The sequence below is a fragment of the Haliaeetus leucocephalus genome, unplaced genomic scaffold (genome assembly GCF_000737465.1).
Source record: "Haliaeetus leucocephalus isolate CR32 unplaced genomic scaffold, Haliaeetus_leucocephalus-4.0 Scaffold668, whole genome shotgun sequence".
Classification (NCBI taxonomy): domain Eukaryota; kingdom Metazoa; phylum Chordata; class Aves; order Accipitriformes; family Accipitridae; genus Haliaeetus; species Haliaeetus leucocephalus.
In genome coordinates, this window is record NW_010973104.1 from 1,255,559 (window position 1) to 1,266,154 (window position 10,596).

Below are 10,596 nucleotides of genomic sequence, written 5' to 3' on the forward strand. Positions count from 1 at the left end.
AGCTGTTTGGCACCAAACCCCAGAAGTCAGCGTGGGACTGAGTCCTCCAGCCCCATGGCTGGTGCTGGGCTCTAGGTCGTGATCACAAATAAAACTGGAAGCTGGAGAGGCTTGTATGCTAAAGGAGGTTGTAGATGAATGACCACTGAGCTTGTTGTGCATTTTTTCTTTACTTTTATGATTTTTGACCATTTTGTGCCTTTCGCTTTGGATAAACAGCCAGTTTCAGTGCCAGGTCTAGGCAGGTTTGCAGGGGGATTCTTTAAACAAGCTCTGTAGATCCTTTTCAAATGTCAGTTTAGCTGACGGGCAAAACCTTTAATGTCCCGAAAGGGTGAACTCCCAGCGGTGCCCATGGTGGAAACAGTGAGCAGGATCCGAACTGTGGAAGTTGCACAAACAGTGGAAGTTGAAATAACATGGTAGAGGAAACCTGCGCCCCATTTAGGAGCAGGAGGGATTGCAGCTGCGGGTGGTACACAGCTAACGTGGATTTTTCCAGTCATCACAGCAGAGATTTAGAAGAAGATGGGCTCCACTTGGGATTCTGCCTTTGGAGTCCAGGCTCAGGGAAGTGCTGATCCTCAAAGCCTGAGACGGGGTCCCAGGGCAGGATCCCTGTCCGCGTCTGCTCTTTTTCACGCGTTCTTCCCTGGGACGTGTGCTGGTGGCCGCTGCTCGGCAGGCAGAGGGTAAGCCTCGTCCGGCTCCGGTCAGAGATCTGAATGAACTGAGGAGCAGCATCGTGTGGCCGGGGACACAGCCGAGACGATACCTCAATGAGTCCGTTCTCACTGGCTCGTTTGTGTAATGTGGCAATGCTTCTGCGCACGTCTTGATTTTGCAGTTATAGTATATGGAATAAATGTAACTAAAATACACAAAAATCCTAACCAATTAACTGCCAGACACTGAAACAGGAGAATTCCCATTAAAAGTTGTGTCCTGTGTAATTAAGGTATTTTCTCTTTTTATAATGAAGTTCCTCTCCCTGCATAAGCAGTTGGATAGCAGCAGGTGTGAGGGGGAAGGAGCCTACACCAGGATCATGGGGATAAATTAGCAGGTGCATGCGTAATACTGCTAACCCCATCTGCAATTTCAAAGCCTATGTAGGTGTTTTATTTTCTAACTGTGTTAGAAAGACTGTCAGAAAATAATTAGGCTCTGTCAACAGTTCCCCTGTTCTCAGATAACTGCTTCCTGACTCATTAGAGCTGCTGAGGTTGGCAGGAAACTTGTTTTATAGTAATTTCTGTTAGCGGTGTCCCTGGAGAAGAGACAACACCGAGCATGTGACACCGGAGTTAACTTCATCCTCGTGATGGAGGCATGGGGCGGCTGGGAGCCGTCAGGATTGCTGCACGGCAGTTACTGCTGGCGTGAGACATCAGCACCTCTATATCCCTGTGCTGGAGCCAAGGACAGGACAACTGGGGATCCCAGGCTGCGTGGCTGACGGCTGGGCAAGGTCCGATTTTAAGGACTAGAAGCTGGCATGCATGATCTGCTGGTTTCCTGAATATTTGGCTGGTTCGTAAGGGGTTTAGAAAGAGAAAAGAGAGGGGCCACTTAAAACCCTTAAAGAAATGGGTCTTCCCATTCAATCCCAGGAATAAAGCCACAGCAGCATCCCCATCCTTGCCTCCGGCAGCCGTGATGTGTAAACACAAGTTGGCTGCATCAGGAGGCACCTAGTCTTCTGTGGACCGCTGGTGGCAGGGCAAGCATCCAGCCCAGGCTCCGCTCTGGCTTCGCTGCTGTCTGAGCACGTCCCAGGGCAAGAGTTTGTTCCCTGTAGCTCTCTGTCCTTTATTTTTGCCATCCCACAAGTACTGAGATCATTAGGCAAAACCCAGTATTTGAGTTGTAATACTAAGGCAGCGGTGTCGTCGGTGCTATTAGAGGGTATTTTTAAAGCTGCAGTGTTTACCCTTTTGTGTTTATATTTAATTGTAGGAAGTATCTGTATTGATTTCCACAGCATAACTCAGTAACTTTTTCCCTCTTTAAAAATGTAACTATTCTATATTTAGGTCAGATTTACACCGCATATGAGGTATTTTTACCACCAGAAGAATACTCAATATATTGGGCTTTTCCCTTGTGTTTCATGAAATATTTCTGAAAGGACTTTTCAAAGGCTGTGGTCAGTAGGGTAATAGAAGAGAGTAACACAAAAGGAAGGTTAATGTTAATGAACAGCAACACAAAACGTTGTCTGTACAGGACAGGATCGGAATGCCATTCACTGGTAACGGTATGATCCCTGTGCATTGGAAGTAACGTACAACACCATGGCAAAACATCACAAGCTTAAAAACTGGTGAGATTTTCTATGGTAAATTATTGCCCCAATAGTTGGAAACAGCACAGGAGGAAACACAACTGGCACTCACAAGGTGGCTGTAGCTGTTGGTGCGGGGGTTTTGTTAGACAGCCTGGGTAGGACGTGGTGGGCAATGTAACTCCCACACTGATGGAGAATTAGGTATTTCAGAGTCTAAGGCTCTGGGAAACCTTTGTCTGGGATTTTTTGTGTGTGGTTCTGGTCACAAAGGATTAATTCCAGCTGGAGCAGCTGCAGGAGGTGACTACAAGGGAAATCAGAGCCCAGTCCGTAAGTGGAAGACAAATACTCTTTTTTTTTCTTTAATTTATCACAGTGAATGCTGAGGTTCCTCTCCATGAACACCTGGGAGGAAGAGAACGGGTATAAATGAAAGGACAATAACAACACGAGACCTGTATGTATGAACTGGTCCCAGGAACCTGTCTGGGAATTAAGAGAGCTTCTAATCGTCATAGGACAGACAGTGGGACTCTGTCCGGTGGGAGCAAGCCGAAAGGCACAGTGATATATTTAATGCTGGCGTTATACAGTGGGTTATTTGAAAAAGGACTAAGGTCTCAGTTTGCACAGTGCTGTCACCTCTAACACAGCGGCACAGACATGTCACCCGGGTTACTGAGGCTCCCCATCCTTCAACTATAACGATACAGAGCTCATCATGGAGGGAACAAAGCTGGGACAAGCTTGCTTGACTTCTAGCCACCAAGTTACTAATTAATAACACCCCAACGTAAGTTTCTAACGATTTTCCACTTACTGCAGCATCATGCTTTGACGTTCGGCTTCCCTGGGCTGCACTAGCAGGGATGCAGATGTTAGTGAGTGACTTACCACCTGAAACAACAGCAGATGCATGGGTCCCACTTGCAATAAAGGTAATTGTGCTCCGGGATGGGGAGGACCGTGGCATTGCTCCAAGGCCCTTTTTGTCCCTCCGAAAGGGCCACCCCGGTACCCCCCCCGCACCACCTGGTCCCGCTGCGGGGAGCGGAGGCAGCCAGGTCCCCGCCTGCCTGCACTGCAGCTCGTCCAGAGCACTTCGTGCAGAGACATTTCTCTGGGGTTTCAGAGATTCCCTGCTTGTCCCCTGGCAGGGTGGCAGGTCCCTGCCACCACCCTCTTCTCCGAACCTGGCGGGCGTCTGCGATCCCGCTGGGTCTCAGCCCCCACGGAGAATGCGGGAGATTTCTGTTGCACCCAGCTGCACGAACCGGATTGGTGACTCCTCTGCACTGCTTGTCCAAGTTAAATATTTTGGCCCTTCTCTCCGTTGTCCTCACTAAAAATTAACTCCCTACAGAATGGTATCATTGCCAAGAGAACCTTTGTGTCACCAGCCAGCAGCTGGAGAAGAGCCCAGCAGGCCTGCAAAAGCAGCAGCGCCAAAATCCTGCCTCTCCTGGGCGAGCGGGGCCAGGTACCGGAGGCTGGCTCTGCTCAAAGGTGAGCGACAGTACTGTCCTTCCCAGGGACGGGACCTGCAGGTTTTCCTCCTTCCCCAGAGGCAGCAGCCCCATTTCAGCCCTTGCCATGGCCTCCCTGGCGGAGGGGAACCCTCAGAAATTGCATGGCTTTTCTCGGGCGTTGCTGGCTCTGCGCCGTCTGAGCATCCCCACAAAGCTGGACTTCAGCCCGGGCGCTGCGGAGCCCGGCCGGGACACGTCCCGCCGGCTCCTGTGCTGCTGCACCCACGCGGGGAATTTGGCCCCGAGATAACAATCCTGTTCCTGCAAGAAGCCATGCAGATGCTGCGGACCCGGTGGCCAAGACCCGTCCGGAGGCGCGGAGAGCGGCAGCCTCCTCCCTCTACCAGCATCTTCTTCACCCAGAGCTGTTTCCCCTCCACAGCAGCAGTGCCCGGCTGGCGATGCTGCGCAGGGTGGTGTATCCCAGCAGGAACGCTCCCGAGTCGGGCACGTTTTCTGAATTGCTTTACTGGGAGCACCACAGCTCAACCAGATCATCTAGCAGAAAGGCTGCTCGTGTTCCCAAGCGCGTATCTCCCTGCGGCCAGCATGAAACATTTGTGGAAAAAGAGCAGTGTTTTGGGCAGCAACAGCGATCCTTTCCCCCTCCAAGAACACGAATCGCACTCATGTTTTCTCTCCTCTTTCTCCCTTTCCCAATGCTCCGTTTCAGCTGGAAACAAAGCCAGCCAATGCAGACTGGTTTCCTCTCTGGAGCTCCGGGTATGGCTTGGAAGCCAGAGCAGGATGGTATTTATGCTAAATATGCTTCAAATCAGTAGAGAAGGGGAACAAGATACTGCCAACGATTATACAGAGATACGGGTGAATGGCACATGAAGATGGCACAAAGTAACGGCAGCGGTGGCTTTGGCCCAGACGCCTGGTGCTGCAGCAGCTGCTGACGATGGGGGTGGGAGGACAGAGATGGACCAAGCATGGTTTTTGGGGTGTTTTAAAGTACTTGCTTCTCCAGCTGATGCTTCTTTTGAGAAAGTATCAAAAAATACTTTTTAATGTAAAAATAGTCTTTGAAGGGGCAAAGAAATACAACGCTAATTGGAGATTTACTGATTGGGAGCAATTAAAATGTAAACAATAGCTAGCTTCACTCAAAGTCAAGCTGGGACTGTGCAGACAGACCAACGGGCTGATTGTCGTGTCACCTCCTTCTTTGTCACAGGCGCTGGGGTGACTTTCCTCCCTCTCCCTGAAATAGCTCAGCATTCCCTTCACCAGCAAAGGGCAATGTACAACTGCATACAGAGCCAAGGCTGAGACATGGCACTAACAAGAGGCGCTGGAGCATTTGGACCCCCCTAATTTTTTTCTTGTCTCGGACACCCTGCAAATTCTCCTCGATGCTTGGAGAAGGGAGACTGTGCTCGGTATTGACCCCACAGTACTTGGAAGCAGATTTAAAAGTAGCTCAGGAGTCTTCTCTTTATTTCTGTGGATTTTGGATCCAGTTCCTCTTGATCAAAGATAAATAAAGTTTACAGTGAAATAGTGCTTGCCAAGAAAATAATTCACAACCTTCCTTCATATTGTGAATCAGTTTTTCCTTTCCTACAAGCACACCTAGGATGTCCTGTCCTGTGACCGCAGTATCTACTTCCCAGACCAAGAACAGCCTGAATACCCCAGACCCTCACAAAGGACGCACAGTGGGTTTCATGCAGAATCAAGCACTGGTTACAAAGTGCCCCCCTCCCCACCTGAAACCTCCACTTCCAACTCAGTTAATGGCCTTTTTTCCCTATGTTATTTCAGTTAAAATCCATGATCAAAGCAGACAGTTCCCACTGACTTTTCCTTGCCCTTTATTAAGTCAGCAGGTGCTGAGTCTGCCTTGCTGGTCCTTTGCTCCCTCCTGGGATGATGTGACCAGGTACCGCTTCCCTGAGGCTGCTGCAACTACCATGAGAGCCACAATTAGGCAAATTTTTAAGAGCCAGATTCTGCTGACAGCTGTGGGAGTGGGACATTATATTCTTTTATAAGTATACATGTAAATAAGGGATGTATTTCACGGTCTCCATTTCATCTTTCCATTGAACACAACCCTCCTACACACCCTCCTTGCAGCGAAGAGTCTGTGCTCCCGCGCGCTGCCGGAGTGCAGCTGAGCTCCTGGTGAGACAAGGCGATGCTCTGCTGCCAAAGCTGACACAGAAGGCAAGAGACGGCACTGCTGTCACCGTCACACGCCTTACGGCTTCTTATCTGACAAAACTCGCTTCCATAGCTTCTTTGCCACTTGCTTATTGCAATTCCTAAGAGGTAACTGGAATTTATCAGGATTATGTAGGGAGTCCTCAAAGCTCCCCTGCTGCAGTTACTAAAAGTCCCATTATAATTACACTGCGAAATATTGTACAGAATCAGCAACCGCTGATCCGAGAGCAGACGTTCTCGAAACTGGAAAAGCAAGGCAGCACTTAGCGATGTAAATACATCAGCCAGTCACAGAGATCTTCATTACAAATAAGCAATTGTAGAACAGAAGGAGAATGATTGCATAATGCTTAATAACTGCGAGCTTAATAACGATCCATGTTTAGATCACCATGGACTGAATTCTGTAGAAAACCCCACTCACCCCCAAAAACTCTGAGTGGCTGTGCTTGCGCAGCGCTTAGCCACAAACTGCTGCTTTCCCGACACGTTGCAAGAACAATAGTATTGCTTGGTTACAACGCTCTGCAGATCGTCTTTGGCACATGCTCAGCTTTAACTGATGACAACTAAAAGATTTTTCCTCTACGGACAGGAAGACAAATCCTGCATCTGCCATAGCTCACCATTTTCTTAGCTTTAACTATTGATTAGTTTTAAGCAGAACAATTGTCATCACCAACATTTTCCTGCTCAAACTGCACTACAGAGCAATTTTCAAGAATTCAATTTACCGCTTCAGTTACCTTACACCGACGCAGCACTGTTAATACCAGTTTTCCCCATGTAGACTTCAGCAGAGTGGGAGGATTGTTCTGGGAAACAGCAAGCAGATGCTGAATACTACCCCCTCAGATCATTTTGTCTGATTATAATTCCCATTGAGGTGCAGTAGAGATCCTGTGCCTGAAATACAGGTGATGGGAGCTTGTCAGGGTTGTAAAACATAACAAACACTGGACTTTCAAGCCCCGTAAAACAGGCGGCCACCCAAGCTGGCAGTTGAGCAGCGCCCTTACACAGGGACAGAGTAACTAAACATTTTGCGCCTGTTGGAAGACAGAATCGTGCACTTGCTTGTTGTACACCTTTATTGAAAACAACAAATACACAACCCAGCACATCTCGCTGGGCAGTCTCCGGGTACAAGAAATGGTATTTCATGGGTAGTCCTGCCTCAGAACAGAGCACGGCCCAACCACCCCCAGCCCGCGTCCTCGCCAGGGCAGCAGCCACAGCTCCCAGTTCCGACCTTGGCAGCGCAGAGAGCTCTGCATCTCATTCCCTCTCTATTCCTTCCCTTTATCAGCTAATTTCAGCAAAACCAGGAACACGCTCAGACCTCCTACACATCCTCTGCAAACCATCAACCCAATTAACAGTTACATTCTGCTTTGCCAAGGAATTTGGGTTCGTGGAGAGGCAGAAGAGACCAGTACAGTTCTGCTGGCATTCCCGAGACAGCCATAATACAGTTACATTAACCGTGGCAGCTGTGTCTGTGCTCGTGTTTACAGTTCTTTGCTCAACTCCTTCTCCAAGGCACCTGAAGGAAGCAAAGCACACACGCCCAGCTTTAATTTCATGGAGAGAGCTTTCTCACAGGGCGAAAGCTGAGACGGTGCCTGTACTGTGCAGGGGACCTGGCAACAAACATTTGCTGTGCACGAAGTTCAGCGTAAGGACAAAGATTTGGAATTGTCTTTTTTAATCCTCAAATAAGATGGGTAAACAAGCTTTGTTAATGCCTCCTTTGTTGACTGAGCAGTTTCACACCTGCAGGACCCATCATTCAGCGAGCCAGAAGAAGAAGAAAAGAAGGAATGAGAAGAGGCGGACTGGCCCCCACCACCTCGCTGGAGGAAGCCCCAGGCAGGGGAGCTCAGGGCCCGGAGAGCACCAGGCTCACGCCAGCCTGCCTCCATCACATACATGCTGTCCTTCAAACCAGCCCCGGCTCTGGTGGACAGAGAGCTGCAGGAAGGATCTGCAGGACGACAGACCAGTAAAACCGATACCTGTGCTGGGCACACTGACACTGTTCTAAGCTTGTAATTAATGGAGAAGTGGGAAGACTTTGCTGTGGCTTCTGTAAATGCATCTCAAGCACCTTGAGATCTTTGAGGGAGCCAGCACGCACGCAGAAAAGGGACAGCTGTTTGGCAGAGGCTACTTGGGTTTCCACAAGGCATTGGACAAGGCTCTTAACAGCTCTCAGAAGCCCTGGAACAAGACCGAAGGTCTCCTCCGGGCAGTTAATCGGTTAAAAGGAAACAGCAGCAACAACAACAACAAGGCTCTGTAACAAATGGAGATTGATGGGCAGTTTTCCCAACGGTAAACAGCAAAGGGACAAGGTCTGATGATGGCAAAAAAGTTATTTAGAGCAGCCAAAATGCAACTGAATGTAGAGAGCGCCAGGAAAATGGTATTTAAAAAAAAAAAGTATGTCAAAATCCAGGTGAAAGTGAAGCCTATGGAGAAAACAGACACATTTCCACCATCACACCGGGTATTGATACACCAGCCCCGTTCCTTGGGCTAACCCAATGCTCCTGGAATCAAACCAGCTGACCTTGGTAGCGGACCCTACCCTTCCCTGAACTAGCCCGACTCAGGAATATGGTGCTTTAGCCAACACATGCCTTCCGGCTTTAAAACTTCCCATTGACAGAGAATCCACTAGAAGCCTCACTAAAGTGTTTTCATGGTTAATGACTTAGGGATAAATGTGAAAAAGTACCTATTTCCAGTTTGAACTTCTCCAGCTTTAACTAGTGACCTTTTTTAGACCACCATCCTCTAGATCAAAAAGGCCTCTGATAAAGTTTCTATTCCACATGCAAGTACCTCCATGCTACAATTCTGTAACCTTCCCTTTGATAAGCTAGATTGGGCTCAAGTCTCTCACCATAATGTTTTCCAAGCTTTTAATCATTTACATGGCATTTCTCTGGATTTTTAAAAGCCAAAGGCATAGTCATAGCATTCATCCCCTGCAGCGACAGTGACAAACACAGACAAGCCTTCCCCCTAATGCCCGAGAGGAATGCGCTGGACCTTTACCCTGCAGCGTCACATTCTGCCACTTCCCTGGTGTGATGCTGCAGCCCAACATCCAGTGTTCCTGCCCGGTTTGCTTTCCCATACACAACCTTGCATCCATCTTACCAGCAACCCAGCCCGCTCCACGGTGGTGGCTCACCCCCCATGTGAGGCAGCCATCGCCAAGCTTGCTGGTTTCCCAGGGAGCGTCTGTCTCCTTCCAGGTCACTGCTGAGTCTTAAACAAGCATGGATTGCTCTTTGGGGTGAATTTGAAACACATTCACTGACTGACTATTGCCCTTCCACTGTTAAATCCAAACTTTCAGTTTTCAATTTGTCCTTGTGGACTGTTATATTGCCTGATCTAACAAAACCAATATATCTTGCAGCATCAGTTCAAATGGCTTGCAGAAGCCTAAGCAGCACATCAGTGTATTATCAGCAAATCTGGAATATAAAAATGTCATGTTGGACTGATAAGATCTATTTTCCATAAACTTACATTGACTGACCCATTGCTGAGTTTAAGACCTATATTAATATATGACTATATGGCCTGTCACCTTTATCGTTTAAAATGTAGCTAAGTAGAATTTCCCAGTTCTTTCCTACTGGATTTTCCTTGGCTCAGATTTCTACTCTTCTGCTAGGCTCTTGTTAGGACAGAATAAACAGAAACCAGGCCACCAAAGCAGCCAGGGCAGAATGAGGGACAGATGCAGCTTGCAATAGGATATCCAAGAGCCACTTCAGCAATGGTGAACTCTACGTTTCCCTGGCCAGATAATTCACCTTAAGAGACAAAACAATTGATAGCAGTGAAAAAAGTCCTGTGGGAAGACAGACCTCTACGGGGACTTCTGTTGCACCTCTGCCAAACCAGTGCGTGCTGAAACATGAGATGCTGCTGCTGCCAGCAACTGGCCCGTGCCCACTGGAGGAGTAGAGGCAGTAATGCAGCCCGGGCAGTGCTCTCCATTCCCAGTGACTACGCCATTCCTTGGCCTTTGTTTTTAAAAAGGCAGAGTGTAATTCCACATCCAAGGAACTCCTCTACATGACCTTCTGGGGAACATAGTTGTTTCATGGAAGAGAGAAGAAAAACCACAACCAACAGGAGGTTTTCATGAACAGGACCCCTGTATATCATTCCCCTTTTTGCTGCAATTCAAAAAGATGATCAGCTTTGCTGTAACATTTGAATTAGGAGCCAGTGTCAGAACAGTGTTGTACAGCACTGCTGAAGGACACCGGACACCACAACATGAGTTCCCTTTATTTAGCAGATCCCAAAGCCACAGATAAATGTGCTGGAAGAGCTGGAAGGATTCATGCCTCAGTGCATGAAGCATACCTTACATTGTCTCTGAGCCGTTGGAGGCCAACTACATGATACACAAAAACAGGAGAGAAATATCCTCTTCTATTCCAAGACAAAAACAGCATTATGCACAAATCCCAAATGGTTTTCTTTTTCCTTTTCATTTAGGGAGAAAAGAGTGGATTTATGTGGTGTCCCATCCCCCCCCCCCCCCCCCCCGGGTCCCCTTTT